Source organism: Topomyia yanbarensis, chromosome 1, assembly GCF_030247195.1.
Source record: "Topomyia yanbarensis strain Yona2022 chromosome 1, ASM3024719v1, whole genome shotgun sequence".
In the NCBI taxonomy this organism is placed as follows: Eukaryota; Metazoa; Arthropoda; class Insecta; order Diptera; family Culicidae; genus Topomyia; species Topomyia yanbarensis.
Window position 1 is genome coordinate 8,181,607 of NC_080670.1, and position 24,555 is coordinate 8,206,161.

At 41.3% G+C, this 24,555-nt stretch overlaps 1 protein-coding gene across 3 annotated transcripts in view; it reads right to left on the bottom strand.

Moving 5' to 3' along the window:
* Positions 1-24,318, bottom strand: part of LOC131676782 (elongation of very long chain fatty acids protein AAEL008004) — a 153,058-nt gene extending 128,740 nt beyond the window's left edge. The window contains exon 1 of one of the 3 annotated variants that reach the window (XM_058956090.1): positions 23,554-24,318. The gene's annotated coding sequence lies outside the window, so the exon portion shown is untranslated. The remainder of the gene's footprint in view (positions 1-23,553) is intronic. The other 2 variants (XM_058956089.1, XM_058956087.1) reach the window with 2 other exon arrangements.
* Positions 24,319-24,555: the final 237 nt, after the last annotated feature.

Below are 24,555 nucleotides of genomic sequence, written 5' to 3' on the forward strand. Positions count from 1 at the left end.
GACTGTTCTAAGATGTTTTATACTGACGGATCAAACCTCGAAGGATCCACTGGCTTCGGTATTTTCAATCAAAAGTTCACCGCCTCCTACAAACTCAGTGACCCTGCTTCAGTTTACGCCGCAGAACTAGCTGCCATTCAGTATACCCTTGGAGTCATTGAAACATTACCCGCAGACCATTACTTCATCGTTTCGGATAGCCTCAGTTCCATTGACGCTATTCGCTCGATGAAACAAGGCAAGCACTCCTCGTATTTTTTGGGGAAAATACGGGAGCTACTGAGTGCTTTATCTGACAACTCTTTCCAGATTACCTTGGTATGGGTCCCTTCTCATTGCTCCATTCCGGGCAATGAGAAGGCAGACTCCTTAGCTAAGGTGGGTGCCTTAGAAGGAGACGTTTACGAAAGACCAATTTGCTTCAGCGAATTTTTCAGTATTACTCATCAGAGAACCCTCGAAAGTTGGCAAACTTTGTGGAGCAGTGGAGAGCTGGGAAGGTGGCTACATTCGATAATCCCTAACGTATCGACGAAACCTTGGTTCAAGGGGATGGATGTGGGTCGTGACTTCATTCGTGTGATGTCCCGACTCATGGCAAACCATTACACGCTGGATGCACATCTCCGGCGTATTGGGCTCGTGGATAGTGGTATCTGCGCTTGTGGCGACGGCTATCACGACATCGAGCACATTGTCTGGGCGTGCACCGAGTACAGTTCCGCTAGGTCTCGGCTAATGGATACCCTGCGGGCCCAAGGAAGACCAACCAACGTCCCGGTTCGAGATGTGCTGGCAAGCCGCGATGTTCTCTATATGTCCCTTATATACACTTTTGTGAAAACCATCAATATACAAGTTTAACTGCCCCTTCTTATTTTCCTTATCATTCTCAGAACCCTCTTCCACCTGTATCAAAGCATCTGTATCGAATGAGCCAACAAACACGGGACCTACGGCACGAACATAACACGCTTAACTCGAAATGTAGCCGATCCACATCTGAGCCGTACTACGAAATCGTCTGGAAAAACCCCTGCCATCTTGAGGAGGACCACCCGGCGTCCCAGTACATGATTCCCCTGATGAAGGCCACCCGAGTTTGTAATCCATCCGTTGATCTCACGATGCCTGAAACTGAAATAATTTTCTCTCCCTGCCATCTTTGTCTACCCTCCCTCCCCTGACTCGTATACCCAGAAGTAACACCCCTACCCCCCCCCCCCCCCCCAATATCATCATTTAGCTCTTCTTGTCTCTTCTAGTTTTAACTATTATATTATATAATCTCGTTGAAATTGCCCAACTCTACTACCCACAAAAATAACTATAATTACGAATCTTTACAAAATTCAATCATGCCCTCTAGTTATGCCTAGTTTTAAGTTAGTCGTAAAAAATTGTCCCCCTTAATTAAACATTATTTGCTCCAATAATCTCACTGATAAAAATGTCAAACCATATTGCCACAAAAACTAAATGACCCCCCTAATCTTACGAAAACAATATTATCCCCTTGTGTAGATATATAAGATAGCTATAAAATCGCATTAGTTTCATTTTAAAAAAAATCAATATGTAATCCCCTAGTTTTAAGCAATTTAAAATGTAAAACAAAACAAAATTGGCACCTTTAAGCTAACGCAACGTGCCTTATCAAATAAACGATTTGAATAAAAAAAAATATAATCAAGATCTAGAAAATGTACAGTAATCTGCAATCGAATGCTTGGCATCCATATTCGCATTGCATGAAACGTTCAAAGGAAGTTCCGTATGTGAATATTGCCAGCTTCAAGGCCTATTTAATGTACTCTTATATGGAATTTTCGATTGATTGACATCGGTGGAGTGCACTGGAACTGCACCATTTTTCCACTTTCTAGCAGAAGTGCAGAAAACTGGGTATGTTCCATTGACACTTCTGCTAGAAAGTGCAAAACCAGTGCACTCCACTACACCGGTGCACATCAATCGAACATCCCAATAATATTCTCGGTTTCTACTTGGTAGTAGACCGGTGTAGAGCAAAGAAGAGATAGGCTAATTACACCCAAGTTTAAATGAGTGTAGTACCGACTACACCGGTGTAGCGCACTGTCAAAAACGAAAATGACATTAGCAACATGAAAATTCATCCAATGCTCCGTCACTGATGCAGTGTTATGCCTAGTTAAAAAAATTAAAAATGCTGTCGCGACAACACCGCAAAGCAATCCATGATTTGACAGACTTCCACGGGCTTTTACGATCCATCAGTGACAAAGTATTCTGTTTGACTCTTTAGTCCATTGTTACTTCAAAATAAGATTAGATTGTGGTGGTGAAAAGGGAGTCAAAACCCCATTCAATACCTTCCTCGAAATGCCTTTTAGAACTGAATAGAACGCTAAAAAGAAACTCATCAGCCGTTTTTCGCAGCTCCCATACGAATTTCAAAGTTTGTGTAACATGATAACGTTAGAAATTAAAATAACTAGAATTCTGTTCACGGACATCATTTTCGTTTAATGCTTCTCAGAGACACGCACATATTATTGCTGTTCCCATCGCTCTTCTGATTTCGCCAGCCAATGTCCGGTCTTGACAGAACCTGTCTCGCAGCTCAAAACAAATTCAGAGCAGGTGACTCACATGCTGCTGCCAGCACAGCAAAACCAACCAGCCGCAGGTTGACCTTGCTGCAGTAATCATGTTATCGAGGTTTTCGGCCAAATTGGGCACATTTACAGCGCCTGCGTGCACATTACTTGCTTTCCAAAATATGTATCCGAATCGTTAAATTCCATGCCCATTCCCCGGACCGACGGGGTGCGTTCGATGTCTGTACGTCGATACATGACTCAGTACGTGTTTCTGGTTTTACTACTTTAAGTTTTTCCATGCACACAGCACCACCGAAAACCGAAATAATATTTGTGGTGCATTGGGGTGAAGGTCGTGCTGTCGCCAAACAGCGAACCGAAAAGGCAACACCAAAATTGAGATGCTGTCAAACAACTCCTAAGCCTGCTGCGTTGTTCAACTTCAAACCGCTAGTTGGCTGCCGGTCATTGGAACGCAGCAGAGCAACTGTTTGTTATACCATGGCACCGCCGCGGCGGACAGAGGCAAACTTGGTCATGCAGGCAGAGTTTTGTCAACAACCGACACACATACATTAACTGCACAAATGTCAGCCCGTTGACATCCGAGTGCTAACTAGTATCACAGTTAGCTAGTCGGCCAGGTCGTGCGGAAAACATCGGTTGAGCTCCTCCCTCCCATTTGGACGGAATTTCAACCGGCTGATCATCAAGCTACGATCAGAACTCACCCTGTTATCAGTAGGTCAAGTGTGACGAATACGTAGGTGAGGGGGGGGGGCATTGTTGCTATGTACATGTATGGGTTGTTGTATTGAGAAATGCACCCCCAAAAACGCTTGAAACAACCTATTGCGATTACCGCACTCACTCTCATTTCGAAGGAACCATCACACAACATTGACATCGTCTCGTCACATTCCAGCAACTCTCGTCGGGTTTTGACACTTGCCTTGCGCCTCTCAGCAGCTGATGTGATAGCAACAAGCGGTCCCCGCGAAGGTGCAAGCAGCGAACATAGTATTTGGCTCAACGATGATTCGGTCAGTGCGACCTTGCCATTATGCAATTGTTTGATTACAGTTACATGTACATACTATTTTTGATAGCCTGCTGTTGGTTGGTTGATCATGATAGTGGTAGTAGTGCGATGGGTGCTATGATTGTGGCTTTCTGTCTGTCCTGAGCGGTGCTATTAATATGTAGTAAAGGCCGCAGAGGGTGAGGTTTGTGGAGGGAATACATGGAAGTAGTGTTGCCACCTGAACGGTATTGGGAACTCAAAAACGATGGAGAAGATTAGAGATTTACTTCTATTAAATTATTTTGTTTTCAGTCTGTTGAAACTCTTCGTTCTCATTAATTATAAATAGACCGCATTATTCAACCTTGTAACGCCTTGTTGTATACATCTAAATGAAACAGCTGTTTGTCATTATTTTTCCATTTTGGAAAAGTGTGGCCTTCATCCCGAGCAAAAAGAAACAGTGGTTTCGTTGCACCCAAAATTGACATACACTACGAGAAGTCATGCAAACTGAATTTGAAATTGGAATGAAAATATTGTTTTGAGCAATATTTGAGAATAAATTACAAAAAAATCCCTCACGAATTGAACTTATAATTTTCGATGTAGTTTACAAGGACTTAATCTATGGGCAGTTGATTATATGTGGGATATACGCATGGTTTTGTCTGTGCGGAATGATTACTTCATTTTTCAACATTTGTTTTGGATATCATATTCGTCCGGGAACAATCTTGATGTTCCAAATTTTGACGGATTGTATTGCAGATTTCGGAATTATTCCATGTTGGTTGGACCGCCACCTGTCTTCCTCAATCGCACATAGTCTACAGGGTTAGCCCTGAAGCCGATCATCTTCTACAGGCTCTCGTTAAATATAACTTTAACTGGTCTATCTTCCAGAGCATTCGCATAGTTCGTCCACCCTGTTGCAGCATGTCTTGCTGTATCTATATACACGCCAATCTCTATTGTCCCGCCGTGAATACTCGGCACAGAATACTTGTCTCAAACATACCGAGCATGAGCTATTTAGTCCATACACAATCGTTGTGTACAGTGGAACAGGTAGCAAGTGTGGCAATCCCCGATTTTCGCTTCATCATTCAAAATAAGGCTCACTTACTGATGGACTTAAAACTCATCACCGAGTGATTAGAAAATAACATCAGCGGATGTGATCGTGTACCATTTTAAGATCAAACTTCCGATTGAATTTTGCTCCATAACCCCAATTTTAATATTTTTGGAATGGAGATGACAAGTAGATGACGAAAACCGATGCCCAACGCCATTTCACAACTCATTATGAGGGACCGACCGGTCGGTTCCGACAGCATGAAGTAACAAGTTACTTTGCGCTTGTTCGGACATGCCGTAGACTCAGGTGATTCGCATTTCTAATGCCAAAAGACCTTGACCACTACGGTAGCAGACAAAGGGTTAAGTCGCCGGTGAGCTCTAAGCTTGCATATATGATCCTTCCACGCTTTTCTAAACTTTCTCCTTTCAACACCTTGCTCTCCCTTGAGTACTATGGCTCTAAATATTGAAAAATATACTTCACCTTCCAGTCCCTTGCTAATTAAATGCCGAAAAAACTGTTGACAAATTAACTCAATAGGTCGTTAACAAAAATGGTTAACAAAAAAATGGTAAAAAATGTTGGAATGGGACCTGGAATAACTCTAACAATTCTGGGGAATTGGGATGACAAGTAGATGATGAAATTTGAGGTCTGACGCCATTTTAAAATTCAAGCTGGCAACTTCTGATTGTATGGGTTTTCGGAATGATAATGACAACTGGATGAAGGAAATCGATGTTTTAAGTTTCAAAATGAAAACTTCCGGTTGGGTAGATCTCTATAATCTTAACAATATGTACATTTTGACAATGCGGATGACGGAAATCGATGCTTGACGCCATTTTCTGATCCATAATGGCAACTTTCGCTTGAGCCAATTTTTCTATAGCCCTGACAATATGGGTTATTTTTGAAATTAGAATGACAAAATGATGAAAATGTACCCACTTTAATATCAAACATGACAACTGCTGATTGAGCAAAATTCTCCATAAATTTAACAATATTGGTATTTTCGGAAATCGATGTCTAACTCCATTTCAAAATTCAATGGGTATTTTCGGCGTAGGACCCGGAACAACCCTAACAATATGGGTATTTCTGGAATAGGGATGGCGGAAATCGATGTCTGAAGCCGCTGATAAATTGATTTCTATAAGTCAACATTGACTTTTCGTGTATTTTAGAAATAGTTCGGCAATTTTGAAAAACAAATAGATTCAAATAGTGACAAATTGTTCACGTAACCTATATTGTTAGGGTCAGACAATGATTATCGCTTATCTTCTCGTCAATTCCATTCCAAAAATACCCATATTGACAGGGTTACAGAAAATTTAACCCATCCGCCATTTTGAAATTTAAAGTGGCGTCAGACATTGATTCTCGTCATTTACTCATCATCATAATTTTTCTCAGCCGAAAGTCACCATCTTGGATTTTAAAATGGCATTTAAAGTCAATTTTCGTGATCTGCCACCTGATTTTTTTTCTGTTAGGGGAAACTTCGCCACTGCGAACACTATTCAGGTTATCTCTTGTGACTGACGCTGCTTGCTCTACATGTTATAAATCGACCGAATGCATTGTAGTTGAAAGTGGGTTGTTGGTTTGTCCAAATGTGTCGACCCAACCGAATACTATCGCCCTTATTCTTGTTGACGACGTATGCGACATTCAGTTTCAAGAAATTTAAAACGTAAAGCGCAAAAATGGCTCCTTCATGCGAACGTACAATATCAAATAAACAGACTGAATAAAAACAATAACTGCAAATCAGAACAAGGAGAAGACATACACAATAGCGACTTGTATAAACAAGAAAACAAACAAAACGCCATGAACACCAAGAGATCATTAGCGATGTCGATATGCGCGAAGCTAGTTTAACTCCAAGTGTCAATGAACAACTTTGGTAATGTTTCACCGACGAGGGAATTTAAAGAGCACAAAACTAATTTTAATAAGTAATACTATTTGAACAAACTATAAAAATATTAAAAACGCAGTTCAGTCAATGTATATCAAATGAGTGATTTACCAATTCAAACTAACAATCTACCGATATTTGAACACAAAATCCCATTAACTATTTCCCATCATCCCTTACCTATTACTCGTAAATGAATAGTATCAAACAAGCGTGTAGAATGTTCAAATTAATGAAAGGCGAAATCACGCTGTGCCAATGGTTGCTGCGATTCGGGTTTCCCTAATGTATACGAAATTTTATTCTTTAATTATTAATATTTTTGTCAAATTGCATTCGACGCGTGACACATTAGACAATGAAGCAAATTTCGAACCGGTTTTTTTGTTCGATCCCACTTGGGGTAACAACAAGATGCGACATGGATTGATTTAGCCCCTAAGGAAGACCCCCGTAACAACCGCATCGTCGCGATAATTTCATATTCAGAGAGCCCCAAACTATTGAATTATGTCATCCTCTCTCTCTCCCCCCATTCGGAGATTTAGTGACTACCGAGTGTGAGTGAACCCGCCGGAAAGAAAAAGTAGGTTCGACAAGCAAATCAAACAATCAATTAGTAGGTACGCTTGGACGGATAAGTCAACGAATTCGTCAAATTTTGTTAGATATGTTCGGGCGGACGGCGGCGCGCTCGGGCCAGTCTGCGTGGCTTTCGGACAAACCGGTTTAACTCCACACCCTCCAATTGTCACAGCGCAGTAGCAGCGGGGAGCAAGAATCGCATTCGGGACGACCGTTGTTTTTTTGCAGTCTAATCGTGCCTGACGACTGTGCTAAGTCAATTATCGCCCGGGTTCGAGAATAGCAACTACAGAAATGTGAGCGGGGAGGTACATTCGAACAGTATGGAGAGGCCGTTACAGCGGAAAGAATAAGAAAATTCGAAATTTCACTGACAGATTTTAGTACTGGTGTATCTTGATAAGTACAATCCGCCTCTGCGATACCCCTAGCTCCATCACTGCCCCAAAACAGACAAATCTATCGAAACAAAAAATTACCTCATTCACACTCAGAGGTGTGTGTGTGTGTGCGTATGTGACATGGTTTGACATCGTTTGCCAAGATCGCAAGTTCAAACGGCAGCACGACCACGCACGGGGGGTTCATTTGCTAATCACGCAGTAGGCTCCGGCGGAAAGGGAACGAATCTCACTCATCTCACAGCGTAACGAACGTGTATTGGAAAGTTGCGTCTTTTTTCGGTTTATCCTCTGGCTGTACATGCTTCGCCGTTGACTAAACAGGTATTTTTTCGTTGATCACGAAAATCCGGATCTCTGACGGAGGTGTTACTGGGGGATTTGCCACCAGAATCAGAACGCAAAGTTGCTGAATCACGAATGGTGGACCGTTTGTGTACTGCACCGATGAGGCAATATTTCACAAGTTTGTTCGTTCAAGGAACTCTTTCTCGATCAAGATCCCTATCAGTGCCGGATTGGTACGTGATTTGTACCCATAATTTCCTACTAGAAGGGGAATTTTTGCATCAGCAAACCAGCTTTAACTATCAGTCTGTTAAGCGCGGCAGGGTCACGAGATCTACGTATTTTCCCGATCCCGTAACTTTTGCAACGGTGGTCACCGGCTAGAATACTTATCCTCGTTCGTTGGCAACCGGTGCTGAATACACAATCAGGGATGAGTTCTCGGCTCACTCACCAAACGTCAAACAATTGGCCGTTCTTCTGCGTATCCGGTTGTTGTTTTTATTGTTGATTCAACACGGCACAGCCTGCTGCTAATCGTCACGCTAAACAAACCGGGTGCGGTTTGAGAACGGGGCAAAAGCGTAAGTAGGCGCCGAAAGAAAATGGCTTCGCTGGGTGTTGGTGTGTTCTGAGTTTTATGTTTCCCAGCGTTGTTTCTTTGGCATAGTAGTAGCCAACGGGGGCGGAGGAAGCGGCATTGACAAGTGATGCCATTCCTAATTGTAATTGCGTACCGCGTGGATAATGACTCTATTGCTCTAATGGTGGTAGTAATTGCCACCTTGTGCGCTGGCTGGTGTTCGTTGTTTGGGGGTCTTTCAAGATGCTTTGCATTTCACGCGCGATTAGCCCGGCTAGCCGGTGGTTTGCTTGTCGTTTATGCTAAGAGTTCGCTCATTATACCGCGCGGTGCGTGTGCTTTGAACAGTAAACATAACTAGCTTATGTGGAGCGAAATTGGAACGGTAATTATTTTTGGCAGCTTTTAACGTGTGAACCTACAGAAAGCGCCTTCAAATTTCCGTTCGTCAACCAAAAGAGGTTCGTGAATACAGTTCTTGCGGAGCCGTTGCGAATGTATTCATCACACTCGAAGGTGATTGTTCAAGATTAAATTGATACCGAACAACATAGATTCTTCCCGCAACGATCACTCGCAACGCATCTAGTGCTATTTACAACACTCAGTTTGCATAACATCGATGCCTGTACTCACATTGATGCCATCTACTTGGAGCTCAAAGCTGCTTTCGATAAAGTTGACCACTGAATTCTGTTTGAAAAGTTAGGGGTTGGGTTCGTCTTCTGCTATCGTTGCACGGCTCAGAACATACTTAACGACTAGCACTGACTGTTCGAAAATCAGATCATCCACCTCGGAAACTTTTTCGAATCTGTCTGAAGTCGTCCACAAGGTAGCAACTTGGGACCGCTTCACTTTTCAATCTTCATTGATGACGTTACTTAGCTACTGCCCTTACCATTTATTCTATGCTGATACAAAATTACTCAAAGTGACTAAAAATATGCTGGACTGCTTGGAACTTCCTGGTTTACTTTCGTTACTTGGTCGAACTAGCTGACGGCTGAAATGTCACTATTTTCTACCAACGAAAGTTGAACCCAATCACCTTCAACTATTCTATCTCTGAATGTTCTCTTAGACGCGTACAATACACTACGAGGACGTTGTTGCCCAAGCTAATCGCTAGTTAAGTTTTATATTCAAAAAATGCCGATGGATTCCGTGATCTTAGATTGCTGTATGGCTTTCTTATCTCCCGTGGCAGGACCCGCTGAATCTTACGCCATATACAGACAATAGCCGTCTTTTAAATTTTGAAACGCTCGAACAGAGACGCCTGGTCGCGTTCAACCGTGTTTGCGGCTAAACTCCTCCTTGGTAAAATCGATAGTCACTCGATTCTTGCTCACCACAATATGTGTGCCCGTAGAAGGACCCTTCGCTAGATTCACTATATTTTGCATTAGAACTAATATTGTCCGATGGATGTACCGATTATATAAATAATTAACAAAAACAAAAATAACGAGCATAAAAATAGAAACTGAAAAAAAGGAACGAAATAAAAAAAAGGCAAACTAAAAACCAAAACTCAAAACAAAGATAAAATCAAAAACGAACATGATGATGAAAACGAAACCAAAAAACCAAATACAAAGACAGACAAGTCAAAAACGAATATGAGAAGAAAACGAAAACAAGTACAAGAACAAAAGCAAGAGCGAAAACAAAAAGGCAAACAAGCAAAACAAAACACAAATCAACACAAAAACCAAAAACAAAGATAAAGCAAAGACGAAATCAAAAACGAACATGAAGACGAAAACAAATACAAAAACTAAAACAAGAACAACAAAAACAAGAAAAAAAACAAAAACAAGAACACGAATAAGAATAAGAGCAAAAGCAAGAGTAAGAGCAAGACCAAGAGCAAGAGCAAGAGCAAGTACAAGAACACGAACATAAACATCATAAACGAGAAATCACAAAAATCGCGAATAAGTTTCTGCAATCATGAACAACGTTTGCCTGTCTGTGGTGTATTCTAAAATTATGAGCGAGAATCATGACAAAAACTCAACATGTCCAGGGAACAACCACAGCAAACCGCCCAATCATTCCAATTTAACGCCGTGTATATATTCGGTGCGAACTTATTTCATGAATACGAGGTTTATTATTTCTAATTTCAGGAATTTGATCACGGTTTTCGTAAAGCGTTCAGTTCACGAAATCGTGATCTTTGTTTCGTGAATATAAGAACGGATTTTTTCCGTATTTTACTCGAGAATGTTATTGTTGTTTATTTGGCTTTAACACTGTGGCGTTCAGCTAGGCTTCGGTTTTGCTGATCCAAAATATAATCCCCACTATCTCTTCTGAGTTTTTCCAGTATTCGTCATCATGTAGAACACTATAAAACCAAAACACCCGAAGAAGCCTTCGGATCAAAACCACCAACCGAACAGAAACGGGAACTCCGATTCAGCCATGCACATCCCATCCAAAGTGCTCCCATTGAGTGATCTTCTGACGTGCGTGCCATTTGTTTCGACAGTGCGGTGGTGTACCGATCGTCGTCCTTCCCCTGCGGTTGTTGTTGTATATCACACAACCAAATTCAAAAACAAGAAAATAACCATTCAAAAAGGCTAACGTCCGCTCGCAAGATTATGAAAACCCATTCACCTTCGCTAGCGATTAAGGAAACAAAAAATTTTCAAATAAAAGTTCGGATCAATGCACGCGGCTAGATGGACCTGAGGGAGGAGGGAATCATATAAAAAAAAAACTTCCGCCTGTGATATGGTGGCTCTGTCTAGCTAGCTAGAGGAATCGAACTCGAACTGTTACCCCACTCTCGGGGCACTCGATGTGGTAGACTGATCGTGACAATGCTAGCAAAAATGCTAATGTTCGACGAACTGAATTCGAAACTTTCAACACGTCGTCGAAATAGCTACAGGCCGAAGCGGATCATTCAAGGTGAGCCACTGCTTTGTCAGCCACTATGCGGTGCTGGTGACATGTAGGTATATCTGCTGTGTAAATGTCCTAGCAAATGTGCGATCGTTGTGACGGGAAAGGGATGCACCGTTATCAAGTTACTCACCTGAAGATGGGGGGCTTGTACAAAATCCTATATGGAAATTCTATAGAACATTTCACTTTTATTTATTTTTGGTGAAAAACAGAACACAAATGACAAGGGTGAGGATGTTGTGCGTAAACAATGTTGTCATAGAGAAGAACGAGTTAGTAGGCTTTGAGTTGGTTCACATTTAATTTTTTTCTATTGACAAATCGAAGCACGTGTCGGCGTGCAGAGAGCGTGACGGTGAGTCTTTTGACATTTTGCATGGAGTTAGGTTCATATTTGACGAATTTTCGTGCTCGATTTGAATGACACTGACAGATAAATGGTAAACAAAATATTAATATGTCGAATCTCTACTCAGAGATTCAGAGTCGTTAGTTGTAATGACTTCCGGGTTTTTGCCGTAGTTATTTATACAACTTCAACGCAATTATCATTCGACCAACGTATGTAATTTGTTCTCACAAGGATCATATTAGTTCAACCGTGAAGTGCAACAGCAGTTTCCAACACTAGCACAGGAACGAACTGTTTTCCGTGTACGGAAATAACAGTTTCACAATCCGTCGTGCGCAAAAGCCCTGAAGGTGGACTACCCACCATTAAAAGCGGCTACTGGACCTGACTCGTCGTGTAGCCACCAACGCAGCTACCGCGGACCGCGGTGAAGGCGTTGACCGGGCGTCCTTTTACAGCTGGGATAAGCCGGCCCTTCCAGATAATGCTAATTTAGCTCTCGTAATTTAGGCAGGCTTCCGTACCGCGAACTCAAGCGAACACAGTCGGGGTCATTCGGTGCAGTAGGCTAATTACTGCGCTAAGGAAGTGCTGACAGTTAATTACGCTTGCTTAGCGACTACCGCGCGACTCGGCGGAGTTACTACACTTGCTTTAATGGTAGTTCACTACTGCACTGATTTACGCACGAGCAACGACAGGCAACCGGGTAGCTGGTTAGTGTCAAGTTCGAATAGAATCAGGAAGGAAGCGAAACGATGTGTTTAATTTCAATGATCTTTTAGCGGTGCTTTTTACTGCAGTTGGGGAATGGACTCACATTTATCAAATTGTAATTTTTATCCAAATCTGTTAATTTATTACAGCTTGTTGATTTTACAGCTATAGTCTCATGCAGCTTCATTGGTATTACTGCTTTAACATTTTCCATCAGCAACTTCACCTGTAGGTATCCGTAGCAGCTGATACATCAAATTTGATTTTTTGCCCAAATTTTTCCAAATATCTAGTAATGATATGACCACATTAACAGTGGGATTCAGTAGATGGCCAGCTAATTTCGTGTTGCTAGCTGTGTCAATAAATACCTGCTAAAAATAAACTATAATAAGTAGTAATATTAAAAAAAAAACTACACCAAAGCTAACTATTATTTCTTTGTCAGCCGAATGCGATGCAACTTTTTTTCTCCAACTTCTGAAGGTAGATGAACTGTTTGACATTAGTCGCCTCCATCGCCAAAGGTTGCTGCGATTCTGGTTCGGTTCTTGGAATTTTTAAAACCTCACGTAACATTTTAAATCAGTTGTATCCAGGATTTCTCTTTTCCACGGCATTCCTCGTTAAACGAATGTCTCGACATTGACAGCTCTGAGCAGATTTAAAAAAAATAAACGTCGACATTCAACTGAGTAATGCGTTCTGAAAAAAAAGTTAAATCGAAACATGAAAAAACACACTGTTTTGATTGACAAAAACTGTAATAATCATTGACAGCATCCAGAGCTAATCATGACTGAAAGGTAAGCACAAAAAGGAGCTGATAATTGGTTTATTAGTTCGTTTCGCAATGCGGTTATTAACCGTCACCAAGATTCTTGGTCTGGGGAATTTCCAGGATAACACAAACCCGTTTATTCTCAGCCACAGTACAGTTGAGTGGGTAGAATGTGGGTTTGTGAAGAAGCCCGATAAAGGGGGAAACCCCGGGATGAAGGCTTACGAGGTATGCTGCCAGTACCTACCGCCCTTATGTGCTGGAAGCGATCATGGGTGTCACACCGCTTTGCTTGTTGTTGTTCGGTGATGGCAGTACATAATGGCTTAACTGTAACTCGAACAAATGATTTTTGATCGCTTGGAAATTTTCACAGCATATTCGATATGGATTTCTCTAGCGACGTACGTAGGATTTCCTTTTTGACGTAGGACAACGTCTTTGTTTTCGATATGGGGGTGCACTTTGCAAATTCTACAAAAATGGTATGTAACGGAAAGTGGTCCAATTTTAAACGCATATAATTCAGCTATCTCACGAAATTTTTTTTTGCGCATATCGTCCCGAAATGCTTCTAAGAAAAGATTCCAATAGATAAACGGAAGATTCTTGATATCATGGCATTAAAAATTTAAATAACGTGCAACCTAGTCAAAATATCGCACATTTACACACAGAAGATAGCGCTTCCCTAGTCCAGCACGACAGATTTGCGCGCTACGTTTCTATGAATTACGTCATCATCGACTATTTAAATAACGGATTTGGCCGGACAAGCTCAGTTGCCTGTTGAACGGCAGGCGGAGCAGATCACTGTGTTGTGTGTTTTCACAGCCAGTGCAGTGTAGCTGAAATAGAAATTCGTTACACTGGCTGTGGAGGTACGCTAGCCAGTGCCGTCCAACACGCGACTGAGTCGCTCGGAAAGATAACCTTCTTCAAGATCTCACCTAATGGAAAGAAGGAGGTTATGTAATATGTGGTTTTCTCACCACCCCTCGCTGGACCAGGCAACTTTTTTCGTCCATCGCTGGCGAAATCAAGTCGGTCGGGTCACTCTCCATAGTCAGCAATGGCCACAATATTCTAGAATTCCCCACGAATGCTGGATTTGATGTTGGTGCAAATGTTTCGAAAAATTATACTAACAGAAACCAAGCAGGCAAGGCCTACTAGTTTTTCCCTACCACAAATCGATTTGAATGTCTCCGGTCGCTATTTTTTTTTTTTTCGAGAGTTGTCCTACTGGAGCTGTAGAGCTAGGTTCTCGGAAGGGCTCCCCGTCAGAATCACATACTACAATTTGCAGACGAGACAGGCAATGTCGCCCAATAAAACACTGCAATAGGCCAATTGTAGCGGGCCGTGATTCTGAATGTGATATTCATTGTACGGTTCAGGCATGTGCGGGCGTAGGGACTCGGAATCGCGTGTATCATCGCGAAGGGCTCGAACATTTGTACGTTAATGTGCTCGATCGCGTGTGCGTTTGTATGTCGCGTGTGCTAACGTGTAACTTCGCGTGCATAAATTCTATTTCATAACCGTGTGCCTTTCGCATATTCGCGTGTGTTCTAGAATGATCGCGCGCGGACCGTGAATCTGATACTTAATTTTTTGTGTACGGTTCAGATTCCAGAAAGAAGTGGGTTCTTCCATATCTTTAGAGTTCCCAATCATGTCGTCGTAGAACGCGTGGTCTAGTGGATATGAGCTTTATTTTTTTTGATTGGTCCAACTGAATGTATGGACCTAAATTGCTAGAATGAAGGTTAAAGATTTCCGGACGTGACCGATTCATGATCGCGCATTTGCGGGTTGGCGTTTGAGATCGCGTTTGTAACTTCGTAAGTACTAAAACGTTCACACAATTGCCGCAGTGTTATCAAGTTTACGCGATCGCGGGCATAGGTGTGCGTAGATGATCGCGAAGGGTTTAAGCGTTCGTATGTTGACGTGTTTGTCGCGTGTGCTCGCGTGTATGTGACTTCGCGTGTATAAATTCTATATGAACCCTGCGGCGATTCATATATTCGCGGACCGTCATTCTGATCTTTAGTTTTCGGTGTACGGATCACATTCTGACAGGGAGAGAGTTACCCCATATCAGTAGAGTTTCCGGTCATGTCGCCATGGAACGTTTTGTCTAGTGGATATGGTAGTTATTTTTCAATTTTATTATTTTTTTATTAATTAACAAGAACCTAGATTGTTTGTACCGAGGATAGATACTTCCGGACGATCCCGATTCATGATGGCGCGAGCGCGGGAGTTTGTAGGTTGACACTTGAGATCGTGTTGGTAAGTTTATGAGTGCTGAGATTTTCACCTTATCACCGGGGTGTAATCATGTTTGCGAGTTCGTAGGTTGCTTGAAAAATCGCGAGGGGCTCTACCTTTGTGCGCTGACGTGATTTTGTAACGTGTGTTCTTGAATGGTTGCGCGAACCGTGAGTCTGATATTAAATTTTCAGTGCGCGGTTTGAATTCTGGCAGAGTGGGATCGTTTATATCGATAGGGTTCCCGGTCATGTCGCCATGAGACGTGTTGTCTAATAGGTATGGGCGTATTTTCTTAATTGGTCCAGCTGAAGGCATGGACCTAGGCTTCTAGGATCAAGGATAGACTTTCGGACGTGACCGATTCGTAATCGCGTGCACGATGGCATTTTTGTAGGTTCCCGCTGAGACCGCGTTTGAGAATGTGTGAGTGTTAAGACGTTCACTATCACCATCTTTGTTGACCCAGCTGAAGGCGGGTGTAGAATGGCAGTATAGGACTCGAAAAGAAGAAATAAAAGACAATATATGAGAGACGTAATAGATTAGATATGTACAAGATACAGCTGAAGTTATGATCATCACATGAGACATACATTAGTACTTCAAACACTACTAATACTTGAATAGCCAATCACCACACATAGCACATCCTTTCTCAATTATCTATTTGTTACTGGTTGATTGTTGGTTATGAGCTGGTGAATAGAGGAAAGGTATAGAACATACAAAAGGCTCATATCAGCCTTCCCGGCCTCCCCGACACACCACTATCGAGGCGTATTGTAATCAACATCTTGAAGCGGGCTTCTTATATAAATCAAATCCTCAGTAGTCATAATGTTTGGTGGATTATTAACATGAGAACTAATTAACCTCTAGTAGTAGAACTTGGTGCAAATAAAAACTAAAAAGAGCGAAGGTCCTTATATTTAGATAACTCTATTGAATATATTGTGGCTTGATGATGTTTACAATACCGTCAATCCCATCAACCTGCGAGAGGGATTTGAATGTCTCCGGTCGCTATTGAAACATTAAAGCACAAATCGACGTGCAGATGGCGCTGGGATGTGTGCAATTTTCCGGATTATTGATAATCCGGAAACACAGCAATCTTACTTCAAATTTTCATTTCATCCATTACATGTGAAAATACTTTTATTGAAAGGTTTAACTTTCAGTTTTTACTAACTGTTAACTTCACTCACAATCAAAATAAATTTGTCAAAGCCTTTTGAACCAATTTAGCTGATAGTGGAATAATGGAACAAAGAATCAATTAACTATCAGCACCGATAATAGGGTAATGGGCCTATTTTTACCCTACCCATTTGAAACTATTGGTTAGAGCAGCGTCTTCCATCTTTGTTCAACGCAGTGGCTCACAAATGGTAAGCCAATATTTGAGGCACTTGATTTGCACTCAAAACGGGAGTATTTCACCGTTCACAGGAAAACCTAGGAACGAAGTAACATTGCTGGTAGCATTCCATAGATTGTAGGCCGCGTAATTAATGAAATGAAATTTATATCAGCCCTTCGGTGTATTTTTAAGCTGACAAAATGTGTTCGTTGACAAAATCGGATAATATGTTTTACTTTCTTTTTAATGAACCGAAGCGGTTGAAATATTCCTCTTTAGTTCCTTAACACAGCTTAATAACCCTTTCTGATTATTTATTTTAAAATCACTTAAGAGAGTCGAGTGTAAAATAAAAAAAAAAACAATCTTACTTTTACATATTTTGTATCTTTAAGTTAAGAAAAGTATGCTCAAGAAAGCATTGACTTCGCCCGTTCGCTAGAGCCAACCAGATGAATTTTCCTGCGAGGCTGACAAAATTGGGAATAGGCACCATCGGAGGCTGATAAAATGTAGTGCGGCTCTTTCTTCAATAGAGCCAATATATGTTCTTTACCCTAAAACATTCACAACCGGTTTCCAATCTCCGCGTATTGGCCTGTGTCCCCATAGCCTACTAACACTCATCCTGGCAGTAGGCAACATGTTTACTATACGTACCGGTTGCTTTTCGTTCATACATATTAATTTCCCTTTACATTCCGGCGCCCAAACAAAAAAAAAAATCAGAATGTAAAACGTGTGAGCTCAAACCATTCGGAAAAAAGGACGGAAACTTGTAACCCCGGCCGCCGCAGCCGCCGGCAGGTCGACCGGCTAACAATTCTCGTGTGGTTCGCAGACACACTTGCACACACTCGGAATTCGGATAGAAGAGTGTAGCTTTTTTACTTCCGATTACACGCCGGCTCGTTTGCTCTGCATTTATATTGGCTCTAAATGAATACGCCGAGAGATTACAGTGTTTGTAGCTGTAATCAATTTTGATAGGACTGTTTTCCCGGTTTCAGGCAGAAGTCAAATAAATTAAAAGTTCGCTCTAAAGGTGTTGCTAAAACATTCTCGGAAGGGTCTGTAGGCTTATGCCAAGGTAATAAGATATTCGACCAGCGTTTTTGTCTATTCCAAATTTCATCCTAATAATGATTTATTTTGGAAGTTCACTAGATATGGTCGCGTATCTGTCCATACATGCGAATAGCTTTGTTGGGACTGCGAGTAACCAGATATTTTCGACTCGAATGCGGACACGCTCAGGACAACTATTGAGCATTATTATAGGCATTTTGAACATAAAAAAGCGAAAACAAGTAGGAACAAGCTGTTTTTATATTTATTTCTAGATCTATCTTTTTGTCGAGAGTTTCCTACTGGAGCTGTAGATCTACGTTCTCGGGAGGGCTCCCCCATTGATTCTGAATGTGAGGTTCAGATATGTACGGGCGTAAAGACTTCTCGATTGCATGTATCATCGCGAAGGGCTCGAGCAGTTATATGTTAACGTGTTCAATCGCGTGTGCTAACGTGTGACTTTCGCACATTCGCGAGTGTTCTTGGATGATCACGCGCGGTCCGTGAATCTTTAAGGATTTTTGGTGTACAGCTCGGATGCTGAAAGAAAGTGAGATCTTCCATATCACTAGAGTTCTCGGTCATGTCGCCATGGAACATGTTGTCCAGTGGATATGAGAGCTTTCGTTTTTTAAATTGGTCCAATTGAAGGCATGAACTTAGTCTGCTAATACCAAAGAAAGAAACTTCCGGAAGTGACCGATTCATGATCGTGCGAGCGCGGGAGTTACGTGTAGGTTCACGCTTGAGGCCGCGTTTGAAAATTTATAAGCGCTGAAATGTTCACATTATCACCGGGATGTTACCATGTTTGCGAGATCGTGAATAATCGCGAAGGGCTCAAGCATTTGTATGTTAATGGGTTTGTCACGTTTATGTGACTTCGCGTATATAATTTCGATTTTGTTTTTCTCTTTATTTCACGATCTAGTGCTCATATAATAACCCTATTATTTTTTTACCAGTAGGCTTAAGAGGACTCTGAAATCTCGATAAGCTTTATAAAATAAATCGGAATAAGGTGGTTCACATTTCAGTATAATAAAGTGGGCCACTAATATCGTTGAATAAGTTAGGTCGATTATCAACTAGAAAACAACCTCATGCCGTACCAAGAGACTTGAACTCTTCTCGGTTTCGCCATAACAAAAAGTAGCCAGAGCCCAACCGTTTCTGCACTAATTCGTTGAGCCATTTCAAATTTTTGGCGTTCCTGGAAGCGCTGAAAACTTCTTGTTTAATCCCAAATTTCTAAGATCTGTAGATGTTTGATTTAGCGCTTCCTCGAACTGTTATATTTGTCGGTCTTTCAAGAGATTTTTTTAACTTTTACAAGGAATCTAACCTGCCTATAGTTTATAGAAGCAGTTACAGAATTCCTCACATGGGAATCGTCAGAGCCGCACTATTGCTGAGCCAAGACAGCATAACGATTTGCCGTTGTGAATTGCGTAGCTTCTTTTAGGGGAACACGGATTCTTAGGGTGCACATCTATACACTGCACATCCATACACTGGGTATTGTAAGAGATCACCATGCGAACTCCTCTCAAAATAGGCACAACTTTTAGCATTCCGAATGCGAAAATCATCCTAATGAATTTCTACGCGCTTGCCACCCCGGATCCTATTGCTACGCTGGCCCCTTTTGTTTATATTTGGTGCAAGGCACGGCGACAGACGAATCTTGTCTAACGAGACGTAATAAGGCGATGCACTCATGACAACCTCGATTCGGTGACCACACCGTCGATCTCAACTTTGAGAACAGGCATGTAAACGGGGTAGTATTTCATAAACGATTTGTCGCTAGTAATGCTATTTGTTTACTTTAGACGGGAAATCATAATTCTGAGCTTATCTCGATGAGCTTTCAAAATGTGTCACGACTGAAAATTTTTACATAAGGTTTTTCGAAATCTTTAGCATACTCAGGAGATTAGATATGGTTCGATCTAATTCAATGTGCATCATTTTCTACAGAAAGAGAGCCCGACGCAAATTGACAGCTTCAATAATACAAAGGAAGAGACAGAAATTACGGGAAATTTTAAAGGTTATATGTGGTGAGGCCGCCAAGAAATCGAAAGTTTTTTTTCAATTCTTTTATCTTATAGTGTGGGTTCTTAAGGGATCATCCATAAATGACGTCATCCATATGGGGGAGGGGGGAGTATTGTATTTTGTGATGATGTGTGACGACAGGGGGGCAGGGGGTCATGTCATGCTACGTAGCTTTTTAAAAGGGGAATAACTAACATAGTTTTTTATCGTTTTTTATATTTTTCCCGGACAAGGAGGGGGGGGGGAGAATTCCCGTCAATCTACGTAATTACCAAAGGGGTATTTAGAGGTTTGTGACGAAATGCTACGATGGGGGAGGGAGGGGTGCTAAAAATCACTCAAAAAATGCTACGTCATTTATGGATCGTCCCTAAGAATGTTATCCCAATTATATAGTAGTTAATATAGTACCGAATTTAGTGCCTGGGTACCCAAGTAACTGTAAGCATTAAAGTATTGCACAATATTTGCTATTTATTTGCACCAAGCTTGCATTTCAGTATTTACAATGCAATTAAGCTCTTTATTATTTTCATAAACGCATAAAGATACAGCCGTAATGTAGCATTATCGCCAGCTCTATATGCTTATATAAAGCTCATATAACTCATACATGCTTCAAATTTTTTTAAAGCATTCGTGCTTTACATATGCTATACTAGAGCAAATATAAAGCTGTTATGTAATTCTGTGGAAATGCATCGTTACTCATCTCCTCTTAAGAATGCACTATGCTATATTTTTCCTTAGTGGAGAAAAACATGGGCAACATCTTATTTTTCTCCACTAAGGAACATTTTTTGTAAACCCACATTTGCGCTTTAAGGGCACAAAACCTGTAACAAAATTAGTCTTGGAATTTGCGTTTCGACTTCGTCTCATCAAAATCTGACACTAACTTGGTGACAGAACAAAGCAAGCGCAGGATTGAAAATGGAGACACTAGTTGTGCCCCTGAGCTAACCCCCCGTTCAAGCGTGATATTTGCAAGAAAAGGATTTCATTTCTGATGACAACTAGTGCGATCGATAGATTTGGTTTGGTTTGAAAATCCGAATTCTCGAAGATTCTTTTCATGTCGTTAATGTATAGGGTAAACAAAAATGGTCCTGGTACACTACCATACGGATGAATTTGGAACTGGATTTGCGACCGTTTTCTTCCACGCTTCCGGAAAAATATCTTGCCAAAGTGACTTATTAACAAGAAGTATAAAGAATTTGCCAGCAATTATGCCAAACGCATCCACCAGCACCCGCTTAGTGATATTATCCGTTACCGAACAATTTTAAGGTATGAGACAATTTCCTCAAGTTTAAGCATTTGATAGGCTCGAAAGCATAAAACTCGTTTCCCTTCACAGAGGCCTCTATAGGTGATGGATTCGCCGCCTGGATTTCTTCAACGCTCTTCATAAAAATGAGTTTTTCTGTCAGAATACACCTCATTCGAACCATCAAAAATAACCTGACAAGAATTTTTAAACATTTCCAGATCCTCTAGCAATCGCCAGCACATTAATTTATTTCTGAACTGTAAGATTTTTTGCTAAACGAAATTCTTGAACATAGTTTCTGCGGTGGAGCTTGCCAGCCAATTTGTTTTTAAAGAAGCGCTACGCCATATCTCCTTGGGATTTTACCGACGGCAAACGAAATCCAAACCATTTATTTGGACTGGAGGAATTACCACTACGAATTTCTATTAATTGAGCTCCTGCACTAGTCAAAGTGGATCAAAGAGTGGCTTTTCCCTCCACTGATGCTATATCATCCAACAGAGTTCTGTCGCTCCTGAGAATGTTGTTTTTGACTGGAGTATATTTTCCATCCATTTACATGTATGCTATTACGATCTAGCAAGTACACCTTCGGAGAGCAAATAAATCTTACTCCGATTGTCTTCTCAAAATTGGAGAAAATTTAAAGTAGGTTCCGAAACTTTTTGCTTCATTCCTACGGCATCAGTTCTCGAGAATAACTACGTTCATCCCACTGAATATTTAAATCTCCCCAACGATATGAATTTTCTCCTCTAAATTTTTTTCCTATAATCAATCTCTCAAACGATTCTAGAAAATCTCGATGGCTTCCACTTGGTGAATGGTAAACTCTTCCGTAAATACCTGGAAAACTAGGATGCTTAATTTCTTTTGCCAAAAATCAGTAATCGCCGATCGTTTTGTTGGAAGTAGTCTCAAAATTTAAACAATCTACATAAAAACTCCCCCAGTATGCACTTTGTATTAGTATTTATATGCCCTTGTATTAGGTCCCTACCTGGTTGCCAAGTCGGTGCCAGATACTGATGAGACGAGTCGAAACATTCTCTCCCATGGGATAACATAGGATGGTGGACATTCGAACCCAAAACGGTGTCAGATTTTTATAAAAAAAAACCCTGTTGATTCGATCTATATCAATTAAAACTGAACGAATAGGAGTTATTTCAACTTGAGATGCTAATCAATTTATTTCAAATTAAGATGTAAATCGAGGAGCTGACTTGAACCATTTGATTAAATTCAATTGCATATGCTTAACACAATTCTACGCAGTCTAATCGGTACTGCGTTGTTATATTAGTTGTAGAAACAGTATACAGAGTCACAGCAGTATACTGTGGTGTAGCTGTATTTACAACACACCTGCATCGATAGCAACGGAAAAGGCACTTTGGGAATTAGTTAATTTGAACTAGAAAAAAAAGTGATATTGAAATAAATTGAGCTTTAAAATCTTAATCCGATTCTCACGTCTGAAATGTTTCATTACATTCCAAGATAATTAAAGCGGGCTTTGCGAAGCAGCATGTTCTGCTCCTCCGATTTTAATAATCTGTCTTTCAATGGACACTCTGTCAATTTGCTCTGCTATACCTCTCCTTAAGGAAGTTGGTAATTACGTTTCGTGTTCATCTCATCAGTAAGTGGCAGTCAACTTGATTGATTCATGTTACGAACACTAAATTGATTCGAATTCGACACTCAATTTAGTTATTGCACGGAAAATCAACTGAACTCACTGTTTCCTTCCTGTTAACGCACCATTTTTTTCCGAGAACCATGAAAAATGGTAAATAAATAGAAAAAATGCTACCTTCAAAAAACTAACTGTTTATAAAAAAATTATCGTTTCAGTTTTGACACTAAAATCCAACTAGAAATGACCACCCACACAAAAATAAACAAACCAAGAAGCCAACAATATTCATTCATAACAGATCCAAAGCTATTAACGATCTTAGGAGGCACTGTTCACGGCACCCAATGTCAATTGCAGTGAAGAAAGCCCACCAACAACGAATGACAGAAACCCGAACCAAAGCCGAATTGCATAAAACAAATAAAAAAACGCTTCTCGGCTTCTCGACATTCGTAATTGAACGCTGGAAGGGTTCCAATTAACGAACCGCGCACGTAAAGAAACACCCGAAAAGATGCTCTGGTCTTACAAATCGCGCGCGAATTCCGACCTTCTTTCAGGGCTGATCTCCGCTCGATGCCTACCTGTTAGAGTATCTCCGTTCCTGCCGTGCTCCGATTTCGGATGGATTGCTCTCGTTTTCAACACAACAGAGAACAGGTTCGTGTGAGCTTGCACTCCCGGAAAATTATGTAATTGATTATCCTTGGATACACTTACACGCACACTTGCACGCACCTACCGATGTTTATTACTTCTCTTTCTCTCTTTCACTGATACAGCTTCCTGTTCTGTTCTTTATCAGTCACTTTCACTTCCGATATTGAAAATAAAAAAATGAATCCAGTTCAGATGATTTTCTTACGTTGCAAAGAATTCACTGAATAGCTCCGCTACCGATTATTCTACAAACTACCTTTTTCTCTACTCCTGACGGAGAAGAGGGTCCAAAAAAGGGTTAGAGATCACACCATCAACAAACGCTGTTTGGCCTTGCCACTCCAAAACCACACACACAGTTAGTCCACTTTCCGATAGATAGCAGGCAGTGCTTATTTCCGCGCTAAAGGACACGGGGCCTAGCACCAGCTTCCGGTTTGCTCGGATAATCCTTTTTCGTTCTAGCTAGCACCACTCGAGCCTATCAACACCTATGACTGAACGAATAATATCAATAATCCCCAAGTCCGTGTGGGAAGATAAAACTTGACACCGAGAACGCTGTGGTTGGTTAAAGGAAGAGAACTTCAGGAACCGAACCGATCTTAAGTAAACCTATGAATGTAACTGAAGCTTCCTCTAGATTTTTGCACGGTTTTACACAATTCCCCCACCATCGGTTGATTCTTTCTCGTTCGCGCACGATCTGCGACCCAATCAAGCTGCGCTCCCTCTTGCTCTCGCTGCCAAACTTCTCTCTCTCTCTCTGTCAAGCACGAGTCGGTCTGTGATATGTTGCTGCTTCTAACCAAGTAGGCGAAGGCGATAAAAACGAGTTGAGTGTTCTTCTCTTCGTCTCCACTGCTGCCGCGCGGATACACAACATACATCAACCCGCCGTCGCTGGCGAGAGAGATCTTCCGCCT